Source organism: Plectropomus leopardus, chromosome 8 (assembly GCF_026936395.1).
Source record: "Plectropomus leopardus strain MGB_pleo_1.0 chromosome 8, ASM2693639v1, whole genome shotgun sequence".
Lineage (NCBI taxonomy): Eukaryota > Metazoa > Chordata > Actinopteri > Perciformes > Serranidae > Plectropomus > Plectropomus leopardus.
The window spans coordinates 20,839,693-20,860,040 of record NC_142183.1 but is presented as its reverse complement, the minus strand read 5'-3'; the positions used below and the strand labels follow the sequence as shown (position 1 = coordinate 20,860,040).

Here is a 20,348-nt window from a genome sequence, read left to right as displayed (position 1 = left end):
TCCTCCGTCATTATGCCTTTGAACTAACTGCTTTTGGTTGTCTGCTTAATTAGCAAAGTAAGCTTCTTTGGCCTCTCGACACAGACGGCAGCAGCCAAACATATTGTGTAAGTGACTTCCCATTTTGTAATCACAGGCTCCTGAGTTCAATTTGAAGGTCGGTTAGGCTCCCATGGGGTGGTGGTGGTGGTGGTAGTGAGGGGGCAACCTGATACAAATGCTGGCTCGCCTAGTGGTGCCACTAAAGGTTCTGTCAACAGTCTTGTCTCCCTGTATTATTATTGTCCATGGATGTTATATAGGACACTCACGCTGCATTCAGGAGTTGGACAACACTACAACATTCGCTGTACAAATAGACACATTGGCTTATGTGTCATATGAAATACCCACAGTTGTCAATTTATATTAAATTAAGCCGATTGCAGTTAAAATACCGTCATATATTCTTCAAAGGGAAATTATGAATGGGTAGTGTGTGTGAGAGAGAGATTGTTCAATAGTTCAAAATGTTTTTTTTTTTTTTTTTTAAATGAACTGATGTCACTAAGCTATTTAGAGTTTATGTCCCATTTTGACCAAGTAAACCAATAGCACATGTAAATAAGATAACATTACTTTTAAAAGAATTGAATCTTTATACTATAGGCTGCTACACTGGCATAAATACCAACATTATGTTCTACGCAAACAGGCAAAATCAAAATGTAAAAACAGTATCTACACTTAAGATAATGGTTTTCATATTACATTGTTGACTAATTAAGTAAAGATTAAGCAAAGAAAACGTTGCTTCCACCGGAAGTGTCTCGATACGATTTTATTTTGAATTTTTCCGTGCATGTATTTTGTACTTATTGTTTTTTATTTCCTGTTCTGACAGTGGAGGTGACTTGAGAGGGAAGCCTGCACCGGAACTGGCTTCACAGTGGAGACCTGCCAGACCTGCAGGCACCGTGGATGTATTAAAGAGGACAGAGGGACAGACACACTCTCGTGGAGACGCAGCTGTTGATGACAGCATGTCATCTGCCCCCAGTTTGTGCGCGTGAAACCCAAGATGGCGTCGCTCGGACACACACCTTTTTACGGCATGGAGAAAGGTAATTTTGACTAACTTCAATGGAAGTTCTGGAGGGACACGCCACCGGAGTTAACAAACTGCAGTGAATCGAAAAAAAAACCGCTCTGCACCGTGTATTTCAGACGTACGTTACGTTGGAGGGAGGACAGCCTGGTTTTGACAGCAAACGCCAGCGACACAGTTTTCTGTTATCAGTGCTAAGCTAACGAAACGTAGCCACTGCCCCCCCCCCCAACAACAGCCTATGGAGGGACACTGACAACTTTGGAGGTCAATTTTCATCCATACTCTCGGAATAAAAAATGTCAAAGAGGACAAGAACAAGAAGTTAAGCACATGGTCGCACAGCTTGGAAGTACCTCTACAAACAGTGAGTAAAAGTCGTTTTGCATTTGCATGTTATTAGCCGTGTGCTTGTTATGTGTGGGCCGCCGTGCCACATGCTGTTCTGTGCTTAAAGTTGTGCCCCTGCAGCTGTGTGTTACTGCAGTGGTTATAGAGCTTGTTATGATGATCATATGTCAAACTGTGGCACTGTGGTGTCATTGACTGGGCGTGTAATGAAGCATATCAGTAGTGAAGTCTGCTACAGTTCCTGCCCTTTCCCTTTTCTTTACAGTTTATTAAACCCAAACACATACATTGATAACTAAACTAGGACCAGAACTAAACCATGTTCAGCACTTGATTATTTGGAGAGTTAGTCATGGAAAAGGCAAGCCAGGCGTGGTACTTCATAAATTCTGTAATAATTTCATGTCTTGTGGCATAACTATTAGCATGTAGTCTTTAGTCATCTTGCACGTTAAGGGAGGCATTTTTCTCCTTTGCTTGCTGTTTTGAGGACATGTCTTACATTAAATGTGACAGCTTGCTTTTTTCCTCTGCATGACTTGTCTTAAATCAGGGGTGTCCAAACTTTTTTGGGTGGACGCCAGATAAGATGAAGTTAAAATACCTGGGGGGCAGGTGCTTTTCGCAGTGTATGGGTTATGGTATGAAAAAAAACCCCAAACAAATAACACAAACACAGCTATTCAACCTTTAAATAATAAAAACAAGTACTCAGCTTTCCAGGACTTCTGAAAGCAGTGCCCCCTGGTCTTGTCTCAGCACTTCTTTGCTGTGTCCCTTTCTCCTACCTAGCAGGAAATATCTGGTGTTAAGTAATTTTTCGTTTTTTTGTTTACGGTCTGTATATGAAAACACATTAGTTCGTCTTGCGTAGTTCTTTCTAGGAGCTTGTCTACATGATTGTCCTGCTTTCATGGGGTGGATGAAAATATGCCACGTAATCTTACTTGATTAACCAATATTGTGTTAATTATAAATTATATTTTGAAAGACAAGCTAAGGGTTTCAAATTAGTCAGTGGGCCATAATTGGCCTCGGGCCGGACTTTGGACATGACTATCTTAAATTAATGAAGTGGACTGTTATGCATCATACTGAATAGACTATGCTGGTATCAGAACCAGTTTTTTCTCAGTATAAGCCTTTACTGTGAGTGACAATATGCTATATTAAAATATTATTGTATTCAATCAACATTTGTGAGTATGTGGCAATGTGGCATAGCAGCCCGTGTCTATCAAGCCACTTACATGCTGTTTCAGCACTGTTGCACCACACTGTCCTTCATTGTTCAAGGTTTCTCTTGCCATCCATCCCTTCACTCTCCTTCTCTTGCTCCGTCCTTAACACAGCCTCATTATGATTTTTTATACTTTAATCGTCCGTTGGTTTTGGCCTCCAACTTCCTATCTCCCAAGCATTTGTATCTCCTTGAGATGTGTGTGTGGGTGTTTGTGTGTTTTGACAGGCATATTTCTGGAGCTCTCATTTGTGATGACTGTTAGAATTGCTTGGGTTTAAGACCTCCAGTTGAAGGACAGAAGAAATTTTTTCATTTCATTTTATTTATTTGGAACCCCTAGTAGCCACTACCAGAGTAGCAACTGGGTCCACACAAGTAAACCTTACATCATAATGTAAAACAAATATATAATAATAAAATTCCAAGGCAAAAAGGTACAAAAGCAACAAGAAAACGGAAAGTAGAGGGGAAAAACCATCATTATTTAACAATAAGTTGTTTTTTTTTTTCAGTTGCACTGATTGTCAGTAATGTTTACAGAAAATGGGCTTGCATTACTTGACAGTAATGGCAACAGCAAATGTTATTGAACAAAAAAAAAGAAAAAAGAAAGAAAAAACCTTCGGGAAAACAGGAAAGAACCAGAGAGTATTCCAAGGCTGCATACCCCCACAAATAGTTTTACATAATATGTAATAATAGAACATTTTTGGAATAGCATCTGCACATAGTGCACAGAGAATCATAGGATGTGATGAACATTTTTTTAATCAAGCAAGGATAGTATTTCATTTAATTGACTTTCAGTGCAGTTTTATTTTAAAAATATGATCTATGTGATCACTGCCATTGCAAAATTCTGTCATTTAACAAAACTGTAGGGGAGGTTGTGACTTGTGCAAAGGGCAACATATGAAAGTGGATTGGCATGCCAGTCAGTCACACTTTGGCGAGTGCAAATGAAGCTCCAAAGCTGGAGGGCCTACCTGCAAGTTTCTTGTGAGCTACAGCAGCACTGGAAAGAGAATATTAAAAATTAAAAAATTAACTATAATTAATAAATTAACTAGTAAATTAATTGCCAGCCAATCCATTTATAGTTTTGAGTAATTTTTTCAAGGCAAAAAAGTCAAAATATGCTGGGTTGTTCTTCTTAAATGTAAATATTTTCTGATTTCTATACTACTCTATGTCAGTAAACTAGATATCTTTGGGTTGTGGACAAAACATGACATTTGAGGACAACATCTTGGGTTTTGGGAAACACTGATCAACATTTTTTTCACCATTTTCTGACATTTTCTAAACCAAACAAGATTAATCCAGAGAATAATTGACAGGAAATAGACAGTAAAAATAAAAAATCATCATTAGCTGCAGCCCTCTAAACTATTCGCATTTATATTGGCATACAACAAAGGTAGACCTAATTATAACACTCCTCCTAATACACACATTTTACTTCTTCTTATCGTTTTTATTTCAGTATTATCTATATCATAGAACAGGAGTTCTATATCAGTTTTTTTGTGACCTGCTGTGTTTTGGGAAGTAGTTTGTTCATTTTCCTTATTTTTGTAAATATTTGGCAAAATGTTACCTTCGACCCTAGCAATACTATTTTGTCTGTCTTTGCAACTCTTACTACTGTCCATTCAAAATAAATGAAAAGAAGCGTATATTTATGTATTTGTTGTAGCAGCTGTAGCAAATTTGCACTGCACTGGGTTTCCTCAACCGCGGTATAAATCGTACTGTGACTTCTTCGTACCGCTACTCTTTAATCTTTATTAATGTTGTGATTGTGGTATGGATTTCAGCCACATTGCCCTGGGCTTATTGTAATGTGGTAGGTGTCATTTCTGGTATTTTAGTGATGATTGGCATTCCTTGCTTTTCAGGCCAGCAAGTTATCTTTGCATTTTCTCTTGTGCCACTAAGCGGGCAGAAGGAAGGCAAGGAAAACAGTGGAAATAGGAGGAGGGCAGAGGAGCCAGAAAATGAGATAGCTGGACAGGGCAATGATGGATATGAAAGTTGTTGACAGCACATAAATGGGTGAGAGATAGAGCGAAGAGAAGTGAGTGTAAAAGATGAGATGAGGGGAGGTTTGACTGACACCCCCCCACCCACACACCCACCACACACACACACACACACACACACACACACACACACACACACACACACACACACACAGACAAACTCAGTTCAGTAAGAAAATAGGTGTTGTCAGCAAGCATGAGGCAAAAATACTTCATCTGCATGATATTTGACAGGATCAACTCTGCCCCGAGAGATCCTGCATCCCTATGCATTATATAAAGTTTATTTACAATGACATGCAGTCAAACAGAGGCAGCAGTGAGGGGTAAAGAGGAGGGGAAAAGTTGTACAGTGAAAGTAAGAGTGATCATAATGGACATTGCTGGTCATTTTTAACTAGTCAAAGAAGACCGTTAAAGCATAAAATTGAAAAAGAACAAGAACACAGCCATAAAAAGGGAGGATGAGGGAAAGAGAATCAAAAATATTTATTAGCACATTAAAGACTCAGCTAAGGAAAGTGCTTTTGTATACAGTGATTTTTGACAGAGTGATCCAGATACAGAGATATCATGAGGTGATTTATTTGACACAAAAAGGAAACTCAGAGTAGACAGCCAACACTGGAAATCTGTGTAATGCTGTTGACAGAGTCCAAGATCTGGAAATGGATCTTGTTTCTCTTCACGCACACTCACTCCCTTAACTCCCACAGCTGAGCTCTCAGCATGCCAAACGCATAATTATAGTATCTATTGAACAAAGATGGGGAGGAATTAATTAGGCAGCAGTCAAGTTGGTAAAACACTTCTCCATTACAGAATCCCTCTCTGTTCCCTCCATTCCTCTGCCTAATAAAGGAGAGAATAAGATAAAAAGAAAGTTGCTGTTAATTGGCAGAGGTTTTTCTTTTCTTGAAATTCTTTAAATATGCCTGATGGATGTCAGGATTCATAGAAATGCTTTTTTATCAGAGAATGAATAGAAAAGACCAGTTACGGCAGAATACCTGTGTCTGTGTGTGTGTGTGTGTGTGTGTGTGTGTGTGTGTGTGTGTGTGTGTGTGTGTGTGTGTGTGTGTGTGTGTGTGTGTGTATAGAATCTGAGCCACATATGGTGTTTGATTACTAACTACAATATCATGACATGCTTCAGTTTTGTTGCTGTATTTATTATTCAATCCTTGTCTCCCTTAACGTAATAAATATTGCCACGTAATCAAAATAAATAAATAAATAAAATAAAATAAAAAATCCACTGGAAAATTCCCACACACCGGATTGTTGGGACTGCTGTGTACAACATTTCCTCAAATGTGAATTGCATTAGGAATTTTCGAAGTGTGTAGTGGTGTCGTAAAACATGCTGGTGGCAACACAAACTTGATTACACATTCGTGCTTGTAGTCAAGTTAAAGAGAGGACCAGTGAACACAAAGCAAATAATGCTAGCATTACTAGTTTATGTTGGGAGTAGTTGGTGGCCTCTAATTATGAGCCCTCCTCCACAAAAACTGTACAAAAGTAATGGACAGAACTAACGTGTTGTCCCACAGTGGTTTCGGCATTTTGGCTCTTGCCATCTTGTTTTTTTGGAGTCAGAAGAGACCATATTTGGATGAGAGCTAGGAGCTGTGGAGGAGCGAGGGATGGATTTGAATCCGAAACTGTGTTGATGCCTCGCAGACATTCAGGCGTTCACATGCTTAAAAATGAGCAACTTTAAGCCTTAATAAAATGTAAATGGGTGAGTTCTATAAAAATTCACCCTCCATAAAGTTGTCATGAATGGGGTAAATAGCTGTAGAGACCAAAACTGAGTTTTTTTGCCAGGCTGTAAACATGTTTATCTTTTGTTTTAAATTTAGGCATAATATCATTGGGCTCTAAGGGGCCTGTATCACTTTCAGAGCCAGCCTAAAGTGGCCATTTAAGGCACATTGTTTTCAGACCCAGAGTTTTTTTGTTTGGTTGTGCATTGCATAGGACTTTTTTTTTTTTTGTCCGCAATCCAGACATGTGGACTGTGTATCTGTATGCATCGAATCGTCGTAAAAGTGGAGATACACACCCCTATTAGATAGATTAGATGGATAGATAGTTGCATTAGCATTTTTGCCATCCCTGAAAATGTAGAGGACATCCTATCAAAACATAATACATATTCATGAACTCATGAGATAAAAATAAGAAAAGATGAACTAATATGAATATAGATATAACAACATGAATTGTTCATAATCCCCATGGGGAAATTTGGCTCATCATCTCTGCATCACGCAGCATCTCAGGGGAAGGCTGAAGAGAGCAGCGTTAATGTGGGAAACACACTCACTCTTTTATTCCCCTCTTGTCACTTCAGAAAAAAAACCCACAGGAGATCTGTTTAAATGTCTCACATATAGTGGGCTGTATACAAACAATCAGTTCTGCATCTACTAAACAAGATAATCCCTCTATATCGATGTGGAGGTAGCGATGTGTGCCTTTGACTGTAAATATCAGATTAAGGTTCATTCCTTTTGCGTCTCAGTGCACAGGTTTTTCGTTTCTTTTGTAGTCAATACAGGAATGCATTTTTGTTCTCTCCCCATTTCAACTCCCACACAACTCCAGCATCAAGCGCACACACACACAAATTCAAAATATATTAGGACCCATGCCAACACTTATCACAGGTACCACACAAGCGTGTGGTCATACGTGCACTCGCACACACATACAAAAGAACCGTCTATTACTCCCCCATGTGGGAGAGAGGAAACCGGTAACCATAACAATCCATTCTTTCCGTGTATACTTTCTTTTAGATTGTATTTCTCCTGCAGAATCTCTCCATCCATCTGCTGAAATCCTATTTTCATGACAAACAATAAGACACACACACTCTCTCAGTCACTGCTCCCTGTTGCTGCCAGTGAGTCAGACGATGGAGGAGCGGGGGAGGAGGGGTGACAAAAGGGATGGAAACCATTTGAATCGCAAGACAATTTGAGGGATTACCAGTGTGTGTATGGGTTTGTGTGTGGTTTTGTAGGTCTGCATGTAAACCTTTTTTCCTAGTGTTCAGACTTGGCCAAACATCAAATTTGAATCTGGTAAACACACAATGCAATGCCCACTAGATGTTTCCATGCAACTAAAATGTTGAGTGACAACATTCGGTGACAATGCAGAAATTTTGATTGTCGTAGCACAGTGAAAAGTAAAAAGATGTCAAGGTACTGACCTTCAACCTATCTCAGTGTTTTGTTTTGCGCTGGTTATTGCCCTTATTATTCATCCAGCTGAACTGACTCTGTCAGATTTAATAACACAGGTCATTGAATCAGAGCCTGTCACTGTCCAAAAACTAAAACACTGGTCTGTGAATTATCTAGATCCAAAATTCAGACCTCACTCACATGTCACTAAATGTTTACTTTATGGCTAGTTTCAAATGACTAGTTGATTCAGGTCTGTTGGTAGCTGTCGGCAGATTGTTGCCTGTAATTTGTTCTCTCGGGATTCATTTTCCCTCAGTGGCTGTATTTAATCAGACAGTGAAGATACTCCTTTATACATTGTCCTGACTAATCATCAGACTGACTTCATTAGGTTGGGCACCATTCACATTTAAACAGTCACCACTATTATCATCTAGAATTCAGTATCAATACTACTTAGTACTTTTTTTTGGTACTTTACTCTCTCAGTTTGAACAAAAGTGTAATTTGAGTTGTAAAAAATCATCCCAAACTACTATTTCAACATCGTTATTTAGGCTACATTTACATTACAGGGCTAAAAGGGATAGCTCACCCCAAAATGAAAATTCAGTCATTATCTACTCACCCTCGTGCCAATGGAAAGCCGAGTGAAGTTTTATAGTCCACTGAACACAGCCAGGGTTCAGAGGGAAAAGGCGTCGCACTGATCTGCCAAACAATTAAAGCAAATGGTGACCAGGATTCAAACATTAGAAAAAAAAAACATAATAAAACCACAAAATGTCAATGACAAAAATACACAAGAATTACAAAGACACGCAGTGCAGAGAGAGACAGAAAACCCACTGGGCTTATTTGGAGCCTCCACATAAATAATGTAAAAATGTTAGTAGGTATTGAATTCTGGCCCTTCTAGTGTTAACATCAGTTTTTATTCATCTTCCCAGATCTAATAAACACAATAAACACAGAGCCTGTGGTTTTGACCCATTGTGGCTGGAAAAATTCACCTGGTTCAGACACAATGAGGAGGGAATGAAGAAGAACAGGAGGCTGAAATTTTCTGCCTCTGGCTGTGAACTGTGTTTATTAAAACTAACTTTAATGCAACTACCCTGTAATGGGGCCACATTACAGGGTAGTTGCAGGCTTAGTTTAGGGTAGTTTAAAGGCTTAGTTTGCACCGTGTGAACTATTTTTCTTTTTTCTTTTTAAAGGGATGGTTCAGATTTTTGGCACTGTAAATGAGTATATTTTTATATTTGTTATATTTAATTTAAAGACCCACTTAAACACACGTAAATAAAATATACTTACTGAAAGGATGCATTTTGCCATCTTTTTGAGTTGTTATAAACTGATTAGCTTTAAGTATCTGAAACTATGGTTAATTGCATGAATTTAATATGTCATGCAAAAGATTAATCAGAAATTTTCGCAGTGGCACCTACAACCACTACCCTGTTTGGATCCAGGAAAATCCCTGGTTAGGGAGTTTCTTCGACAATACAATAGAAAAAAAAACATCTAGCCTTCTCTACCCTTTCAGCAGCAGTCTGTTAAATGGGTTGTACATTTCAGTTTTTTACACTCTGGTACCATTTAAGGACATGAGAATTTGGCAAATGTGATAGCAAATGATTCATTTACAAAAGCTGATATGTGAGTACAAGCAAAGCAATGCTAAAGTGGTTCATTTTTCACAAAGTGTTAATAACACTATCAGGACAGAAAATTTGCAAACCGCAGTCAGCTTTAACTACTTAAAATGGTACAGTAATTTAACAGTATTCCTCTCCTCTTGGGTACATGTGGGTAGGAAGAATTTCTGTGGGAAAAAATCCAATTATGAAATCCTTCCAAGAGAAATAATGAAAATTCAGATGGGTTATGTAAATTCTGCCTCTTAAGTGGCTAGGGACAAGTGTGAGACTGCGCACATGCACAAACGCACAGACATACACACATCAGTTATTTTGCCTCTCCAACACTTTCATTTTCAATATTCTAATCTGAATCCATCATTTCCTCCCTGTCACCTCTTTGATAGCGCTGCTAATGTTGCTTAATGAAATTTGTTGACAAAGAAACAGCGCTCTGTCCTGTTCTCAACATATTAAATTAGCTGTCTGGGGAAGGAGAAGGCGAGAAAGAAAGAGAGAAAGCGAGAGAGAGAGAACCCAGGAGATAGATGACCTCCCCCAGTCACTGTCAGCACACTGAGAACTTCTGCGAATCTCTTCGTCTCTCTCTCCCCATCCCTCCCTCCCTCCCTCTCTCTCTCTCTCCGGCTTAATATGGTTTCTGTACACTGCTCACTGACTTAATGCAGCATGAAAATAGAAGAGTGAAAAAGGGAGAGCAAGAGAAAGACAGTGTAAGAGGAGGTCAAGAAAAAGAATGGCACTGGGGATAGGCAGTAGATAAACAGTAAAAACAGTGCAGAGAAGGGGAGAGGAGAGTGAGCAAGGTAAGAAAAGAGAGAGAGAGAGACGAGTGGACAAGAGCGATAGAGTGCCTAATGAGAGCCAGTGTCAGAATGAAATATGAGGGCAGGACGTGAGAGATAGCAACCACGAGAGGGGGTGGGGGGTGGGGAATGAGAGTGATGCGTAAACTTGGAGAGAAAGCACCAGTGAGAGATTGGGAGGAAATGGTTTGGAAAAACAGCCATGACGTGAAATAAAAAAGAATTGCTCAGGAAAAAAGCAGGAGGAGTGGAGAGGAGAAGAATGATGGCTAAAGAGGGGGGAGGCATTGGATTTGGTCTGTGAACTCTCTCGAGATTGGAGCACTTTCATATTAATAGGATCGGGAGTATAAAGGGTCAAGGTTGTGTGTGTACATGATTAAAAGTTATAGAATAAATCAAAGTGTGTCTTTGCCCTCTTCATATAGAAATGCTCACTAGTGAGCCCACTTGTGGTTTTAGACGGGGCAAGAGGGACTCGTTAGTGTACCAGTAAACTGAACTCAGCCTTTGGATATGCAGTGATGAGCACTGCTATTATTACTGGTTATCATTCACAACGCTGGAAGAATCTCTGACCCTACTGGTCCTATTTATTCTGTTTCTTCTTATTCTTTGTCCCAGTGTGTGAATGGTGTAAAAGTCACTGTGATCCAACTCCTACTCCTCGCGGTCTTATAAGCCACCGAGGTCCTTGACGGTTCAGTCTGCCTTTCCTTTCTGTCCTGGATGAGTTCATGGCAAGATATATGTGAGAGAGTTTGTTGGAGACATTTTTACTACCAGGCTGAGATTCCTTTGTCATTTTATCATAATAATAAAACTGGCAGAAGCGGAAGGGAAGTGTGCAGCAATGAGGGAGTGACAACAGGAGATAGGGAGAGGGAGTTTAGATAGTATAAGAGTTAGATGAGAGAGGAGCACCAGAGGTTAGGTGAGGTAAAGAGAAACTTAAGATTCATAGAAGTAGAAATAAGCAAAATCTACATGCAACAGAAAGGAAAACATAATCCATTGTATTAGGCCTAGTGCAGAATCACAAATGTCTATGGAATCCTAAAAAAGTTTCACTCAAAATGTTATACTCATGAGATATATTTTATTTAAAAAACAAGCTGAAAAGCTATGACACTGGGAAATGGAGAGGAGACAAACTGGAACAGACATGAGAAACATGATAAGAGAAAGGGAAGTGAAAGGGAGCAAAAGACCACTTAACTTGGAGGCGAAAGTGTCGGCTAGAGCAGCCCCCATGAGGACTGATGGCGGCTGCTTTTCCCCCACACGCTTTTTCCCATGACAGTGAAATACATTCCTAGGCATATTAGATAAAGGGGTGCACCTCAAAAATTATTTCTAAAGAGATAAAGCCTGATTTCATGTTTTTATCCCGCTTGAAAAATTTGAGTCTAAATTCAATTGTTAATTCATTTTTTCAGTTTCATAAACTGTAATGAACCTCCAGTTGATGAATCCATCAAGCCACAGATACAAATTCAGCATATGATGGTATGGAGTGCAAACATAGAGGACGACAGCGCTACAAAGGTATAAACAACCATGAATGGATAACTGATCAGTTGAATCAATCACAGCTGATCAGATGAGATCAGAATGGATGAGAGGAGCAGCTGCTGCAGAGGCAAGAAAATGCAAACATTTAGTTATACTGTATGACAAAAGAGAAACTGTGCAGAAGTTTCATCTGCCGTCTGGGTTCATCATGATTAAACTCAGACACATTTACTGTCATCGTCTTTATCATCAGTGAATGAGAGAGTCATCTTAAATGAAACAGCTTTGGCACTTTTCCTCCTCTGTTTTGGTGCCCACTCATATTCTTAGTAACAGAAGGAATTATTATCAGGCCTGTGTGTGTCATATTAATACATGGATTGTGAATGGATGGATGGATGTTTGCACTCCATATATTTACTTCCCTTTCAGTAACGTGTTAAATACCATCATTCTGTGGAGCTGTCAAAACCGGCTGCCACTTTTTTCTCTGAAACTCCCCCCTTCCCTCACTGTCGAACGTATTTCTGAGTCACTCCCAACTCGCAAGAGCTGCGTTACAGTTCAAGAGATTTGTCCCTCTGTAAATTGCAGGACTTCTGTTTCTGTAATGATAAACTCAGTGCTTCTCCACAAATCATCGCTGGGGTTTCCTGAGTAATTAAAGAATACAATAGAATTGTATTTTCTGTAAGTTTGCTGATACAAATGACTTTCAATATTACAGTGTCCATGAGCCTCAGTGGTCAGTGCTGTGGGAGACACTGTAGAAGCTGTGAAATAAGAGTTTGAGCATACTGTCTTATTGTTGCGATCAGGGACAGAATATGGCAACATTGTTGCTGACTTCAGACGTAGCTGAACTAGAACCTACTTAAGTACATAAAACACAATTCATAGTTTCAGTCAGGGCCAGTAAATTTGACACATGAATTAAAACACATAAGATGTCATTTAAAACCTCCACGTAAAATAAAAATGTTTTTGTTTTTCATAAAACATGACCCTAACCCATTTTACGCATATTGTCAGTATGTTTAAAAGAAAATGCTCAACTTCTAACACAAAAGTGCTTGGTGTGAAAAAAAACCCAAAACCCAGAGCTAGAGAACATTGACTTTTTTTTGGTAGAAAAAGACCTCAAAATGGAAAGAATGAACTCAAAAAAGGCAAAGGGGTGAAAGATGCAGCTTCATAGGAAATAAATTTATAAGCACAGAGAAAGAGCTGTGGCTTTATTATCTTTAGAGCTGAACAAAAATTACCTTGTCACCTTGAACATTCAAAACTGTAAATATTTTTTAGTTTAAGGATGTTATGAAATATAATTATTTGAGAAATTATTCAACAGTGTAGCTTATATACAGTTTTAATCACTTAAAAAATGCTGATTAAAAGTGGAGCTCTGGAGGCTCTGACACAATTCTTAAAAATAAAACCAGTTTTACTCTTATATTTGATTCAAGTCTTTGGTATGCACTTAACATTTGTACACAATGCTTTATAAACACTGCATCATGTAAACATGTTTTTAAAGATTGTGTTCGCAAAGCACTTGGGTGTGAAATCTGTAAAACATTTGATTTGATGCGGCTCAAGCATTTTCACCGATCTGTTAAAATGTGACTAAAGTTTGTTTTCAGATTTGATTCGTTTAAAGTTGCTGTCAAGAATCATTATGTGAATCTTTATAACTCTTGATTTCTTAAGCCTCGCTGAGTGGTACAGGAATGTAAGTTTCCAAGTGAATAATTTGTTTGAAAGACAACTGATCAGAAAAGATAAGTCAGTTTGAATTCAAATTAAAAACAAGTCATTAAACTTTGAACTTTAATATGCAAAAGCGTAACAGTTAAAATGTTTGATCACTGTCACGGGGAGTGGAGGGTAAGACAATTAAACACTCGTACTCCCTCCGAACCAAATTTCATTTTTAAATCATCACATTTTAAAGCTTCTTTAATTATTTAACAGTTAGTTATCAGTTACTTTTCAAAGTCCACAATACCACTCCTCTCAACAGCAAAAATTAAATCCACTGCACATCGCTTTCCCATTTTAGTTTTTACTTTTGAAGCTGGCAGGCCTTTTGCACCCATCATTTCCTTAAAAAGCAGCGGTGAGGATCAAATACCAGGAGTTTTGAATAAAACAAAATTGTGACTTGTGTGTTAATTGCCTTTAAATTTAGTCAGAGCACAGAAGGCAGCAAACTTCACGGAGAACAATGAGGGCAAAACAGCATAACCAAATATTCTGTGATCTAGCTCAGCTAAAAACCCATAATCCAGCAGCACATTAGAGCGTCGTTCACTACTGAGTCTGTTTGTAAGCGACAGCCTTCCGAAAACATTGCCTTTACTTTACCTTTTTACCTGACTTTTGCAGTTCAGATAATACACACTTGACTGTCTTACTTGACTGTATTGCTGACATGTGAACTAACCACAGACACTTGCCTTACTCATGGACTCACAGCAATGCTCCACTCAGAATCAGTACAGAATTAACAGCAGATATGGATATTGATGATATTGTTGGCATTAAAAAAAATATTTTGGCCTGGCGAAGGGGTTAAAATTCAAAGGAAAGACTGTTGAGGACAACTTCTGAGCACCAAAGTGACTGTACTTTAGATAACTGGATGAGAGTACAAACAACATACAAACATACCACTGAAGTTTTACGTCATCACTGAGAACAACAGCCTTAGAGAAAAAAACAATCTCAATGTTTTCCTTGTCTTACTGTCAGTCATTATGTGGACCACCAGCCTGAGTACTTTCATGAAAAAGTTTAAACCCCTTGTGTCCCGTGTATTTCCTCTCCGTGTAACTATTGAAACACTGAAAGATGGAGAAGTCATTGTTATCTCAATCTGCAGGAGGACTGTCTATTCTCATACACAAAGCAAACATGTAACTTAAGTTACTATTTTTAGATGAAGCCAGTTGTTCTTTGTATTTCCCAGCAGAATTCAGTTCTTCTGTCTATCAAACACAATGAAGAGAGCAGAAAAAAACTGTCAGAAAATGAGAAAAAAGGGGTGAGCATGAAAAGAAGAATAACAAAAGACATGTCAGTTTTCTCAAAGCGTGAACAACTTAATAAGAGCTATTCTTTCTGTGACAACACTGGCAGGCGTCCAAGGCGACAGAGTTCAAAGCAGCTTATTGACTCTGAGCATTGTGCCACTTCACAAAGGCTAAAAGCACAAACTCAGATGCAGGTGACATAGAAGAGGGGGTAAAACAAGCTTTAAGAGGAGGAGGAGAGAAAGGAAATGGCAGCAATAGAAAGAGAATTGAGCTTTAGTACAGATATAGGCAAGCAAACTTGACAAAGAAACGAAGGTGGAGGTCAAGCTGACACCACGCTGTCGACTCTAGTTCTGTGGTCATGGTAAACCTGTAAGGCTAAGTCAGATGTGTGTTAACTAAAAAAAAATCACAATAACCAAAAGTATTACACTAAGTCAGAGTCAGACTGATAATATGAAACATTAATAGTTGAGTTTTTTTTTTTGTTTTTACAGATGCAGACTACCTTGAATTGCTGCAATATAATGGCAGGTTTAAAAACAAATTCAAAGTCAAATTTAATCCTGACTTTCATATACAGGTATCAAAGCCATCTGCTAAATTATTATTTTGTTGTTGGCCCTCCCCCTATAATTGTATGTAACTGAATCACACAGCTGGTGTTTGCCATGCTCACATATGAAATTTGCATCACAAGGCAGCTGTTCTGCATTGTTGGAAAAATACAGTTTAGGATTGAACTTTCATCAGTTTACCTCTGAAAACATTCCACCTATTGCGTCTGATAACCCAAACCAGGTGAAGTGCTTCTGCTGAAACTGTAAACTCTAGTATGACAGTTAAGCCTCCATTCACTGGTCACAGTTTAAGACCCATTGTGTTATGCTCCACGTTGTTATTATTTGACTATAGAGTTCAGGGAGACACAATCTCAGCAGATGCTGGCATTTGGTGCACTGTGGAGAATGCACACAACAGGGTCAGGCTTGCTTGTTTTAAGCATGAGCATTTAAAAGCAGTAACAATATACTAATTGCAGCTGAGTTCTGACCCCTGCCAGAGCAACCATATTACAGAGTTCACCCAGCTGGATGAACTCACACACCTCATTTATACCACACCACTCACTTATAGGGCATTTTCATATTAGGTACGATAGAGTCGTACAATGCCTGAGAACGGTTGCCCCCCTTTTCCACGCCCCCACAGCTTAGGTTTCACGTTAGTAATGCTGTCCCATTCCCCCAGTGAACTTGAGTCAACATCTATGTGACATTTTTGTTGTGCTACAAACTACAGTGTTGAAAAGGGCACTGCAGACAGACACTGGGGTGAAGGAGCCACTGCTGTTGGGCGCGGAGTTCTCTGCCTCATGCCGGAGCTCCGACCACAGGGCGAAGGCAGCATTGAAGCTGGATCTGGGTCTGTTGCATGGGGCTGCTGTATCAGGCATCACTTTTAAATTGACTGTTTCATGACTGATTAAAGACTCCTTGTAGTTGAGTTCAAAAGCAGTCTACTTCTGTGTTTTGGTACAATTGGTGTTCACCCCTGATGTGCTCTGCATCGGCATACACTGATGTACACGAGGGGTTGACTGGTATTGGTTTTTCAGGGCTGATACCAATACCAATTGTTAGTAATAAATGAGACCAATAACTGATATTTGGAACAGATCTACATTTACAATAAAGATGAAAATCACAATTTAGAATTTGAAATATAACAAACTCCAACTTTGTTTAAATGCCTTTAGCAAATGTCCAATCACGTCTGGAACTTTCAACATCATATACAGCAAGTTCCCAGCAACTTCTTTCATAAAATCAAGTGAAAATTTAAATTAAAAAAATTAACAAATAAAAATAGATCCCTGAGGTTTTACGAAGTTCCTCCCATGCTGACACTTTGTTTTGCACTTTTTAATTAAGTTTATCGGCAATCATTAAAATAAAACGCTGATACAGATAATCAGCAAAATGCCGAATATCAGCTCCAGTAATCCGCCAGGCCGATAATCTGTTAACCCCTAGCGTACACACTTTTCAGGCAGACTCTGGGATGAGTATGATGTCAGGGTACGTTACACGATCTTCACACTAATCAATTGAGCCGGACGGTGGGGTCAAATACACTCGGATTCAGGCCCAGGTCCCTGATGTTAAAGCCCTCTTACAAAGTCATCATGTAAAAAAAAAAAATTCTTGTTAGAGTCATATCCCATTGAAAGGATGACAGAAGACTGAAAAATAGGGGTCAAATTTCCTGTGTAGGCAGCATGTCGAAGGGGTTGAAACAGAAGACCTTGAACTGACTACTATAGACATCCTCTGAAGTCAGTCATGTGATGAAAATGGTTTTTAGACAGTGACTGGGCACCAATAAAGCTAAAAGATAAATTGCAGCCAAAACCCAAGGCTTCTGCCACAAAGGTGACTGGTGCCATGAATTTAAAACAGTACTCAGGACCCGAGAAAAAAACATGTCAAAATGTGCATATCTATTTCCTTTTTTGTCCAGTTCAGCTTGGTTTTCACTGGGATGTTGTGTCAGACAGTGAGTGCATCATTTTTTCCAGTGGATCTTTTTCTATTAACAGGCTTTGCCATTAATGTGCATGCATGCAGGCAGAAAGTCGCTATTTTTCAGAGTTGCCAAAAGGTGCATAAAAATCAATAGTTTGACAGCCACTAGTGTTGCACGGTATACTGATACTAGGAAAGTATTGCGATACCCAGCTGTTCAAAACGATACATTACCACCTTTTATTAATAACCATACTTTATGAATGATAGTGTTTTTATAAGAGTAGTGTCTTCTTCTGACAGTGAGGCTGTGTGTGTGTGTGTGGTAAAACTGATAATAAAACAGCTCAAATGTAGTGTAAATACCTATCCTTTGCCATTCCCTTTTGATGCCCTTCATTTCTGTCCCGTCAGGACTCTCATCCTATATATTATTTCATTACTGTTCCTGGTGTTTTAGGTTTTTTGCCATGGTATCGGTTCAGTATCGGTATCGAGATACTTTAGGCAGGTAACGTATTGAAGTCATAATTTTGGTATCGTGACAACACTAGCAGCCACACACTGTGATAAGACAGCAGCCATTGTCTTAATGTGAAACTAAAGAGCAGTTTTTGCAATACAATATCTGTCAAAGGCAAACCACTCAGAAAGTTTCAAGCTCTGACGGCCGTCATCCATCATCACATGGAGACAATCCTGTTTTGAAATGTTTCTGTACTAAAACAGTGAGAACATCTTAAAAGTAGTGTCACTTATGTCCATATCTCAAACACCCTCATTATATGAAAGCCACCACTGAGCCTTTGACAGTGTTGGTTCAAAGATGACAAAACCATGTTTGCATGGAGATGTTTATGACGCAGATGAGTAAAAGCTCTCCAAAGGCTTCAGAAAAGACACTAAGATAAGCGCCAATTATAATTCATAGTCCATACGGAGCAGTACACACCACTCAAGCATAAGCTCTTCAACTCTGATTCACATGATTCTTCTATTCAGCTGCTGAGCTGAAATGATAAAGTAAATTTTCATTACTTCACAGCAATTTCACAGCTCCTTCTGTTCTCCATGGTGGTTGCCTTGACTACGCTATCACGGGGGGTTTAAATGAAGTAAGGTCCTCTGTTGTTGATAAATTAGAGGAGGGGTTGCCAAATAAAGAGTGGAGTGTGTTTGCGTTTTTGTGTGTGTGCCTGTGATGATTCTTCATCTGAGGCTGTGAAAAGACACATAATACTTTAGCTGATAAAGAGAGGAACAGAATGGAAAAAGTCAATGATGTGGGTTAAAAGAGTGTGTGTCTGATCATATGATGGCATGAACTGCAGCTGCCAAGGGAAGTCTTGAAATGTACACACACACACACACACACACGCACACAAATGATTTGTCTGACCCCCGTCCTGCCATTATGGGGTTCATGAAGTGATTGACAGCCCTGGGATGCATTAATGGCTGAGGGATGCACACAGATAGAAGCCAGTTGGCAGATCTGTAAACTGCAGAATGCTTGATCGTTTTACTCAATAAACAAAATTTGTGATACTCTTTACGCCTTATATAAAGGAAAATACATGTGGAAACCTCTCAGAATAAGCACTGGGTCATTTGGTATAAATGCTTTATTTTAGTTATTTTGTCATATAGGTAAACTTTCTGCAGCTTACTGGCTTTGTTTCATCTTAAATAAAGTGTTTGTGCTCGGAAAAAAATATTTAAAGTCCAAAATTAAAATCACAGCTTGCCCGCAATTTACTATTCATTCTTCTTTATTTGATAATAGTTTTAAAAGAAACAAATGTTAACCATATTTTTTTTCTTTGATTAAAAGTGAATTAACTGTTAACACTACTGTGTATGTACACATATGAGTAAAATTCTCTAACTCAGTGTTTTTGTGACTTTCTGCGGACTGATGTGGATGAAGATTAGGGCTGTTGCAATAACTGCAAAATGGCAATATTGTTACTCTTATTACTCTTGACAAGCCAACTGCAGGGGATGGCAAGTAATTAGCCCCTACCACAGTGTCTGTGTTCTTTCTATTTTTCATGGGAGCACCGTGTATTTACTATGCTACTAATGTCATGGTGCTGTGCATCTATTCTGCACAGAGCTCCTCACGTTTGTCTTTTTTACTGGTCGCAGAGATTTGAAAAATATTCAACTTTGAGTAAAATGCTGCATCCAATCACAGTACAGAAGGGGTGGGATCAATTTTACAATGACAAACTATAATATTGCTGAATGACAACAAAACTGGTGGAGAAATCATTACTGAAACCACACGGACAAGTGTGTCGGGCCTCTCTTCCTGCGAGCTTTAAACTTCCCTTTATCTAGAACTAATAGGAACTGCTGCCAATTTCACTTCTGCATAGCAAGCAAACTCAACCAAAGTGTCTTAACTGAAAAAATCACTGCATCCCTTGTTACGCCTCATTGCCCTTCTGTGATCTGCAGGTGTTTGTCTTTAAGAGTGTTATGTAAAAAGCAACAGTATATATCAGAATACCCTAACAATTTTGTGTCAAGGTTGACTGGATTTTAAGCCTTTAACTTCCTGCCTGCAAAGTTAATTGCAAACTGTGCAAGGCATTGTGCTTGAGCTGCTCTTGTTGGTGCATCAGTTTGTTTGACGTTAGATGATTGTCCTTGTTGATTCTCTACAGCAACAACTAGTACGTTCTGTACGTTCATAGCAGATTTCTTTTGTTACATAAAGGCTTTTTTAAACTCAGTGTGGCTTAATCATAGGACTAAAATGACACACTGAGAGCTTTGGATAATTAAGAGTTTACATTTCACCTAACCTGCATGTCGTATGTAAGGAAACTCAAACATGCAAATTACATCCCA

At 38.9% G+C, this 20,348-nt stretch overlaps 1 long non-coding RNA gene across 2 annotated transcripts in view; it reads left to right on the top strand.

The window, feature by feature from the left end:
• The first annotated feature begins 888 nt into the window (after positions 1-888).
• LOC148188931 (uncharacterized) overlaps positions 889-20,348 on the top strand; it is a 219,032-nt gene continuing 199,572 nt past the window's right edge. For both annotated transcript variants that reach the window (XR_015777132.1, XR_015777131.1), the window contains exon 1: positions 889-1,454. This is a non-coding gene — a long non-coding RNA (uncharacterized LOC148188931). The remainder of the gene's footprint in view (positions 1,455-20,348) is intronic.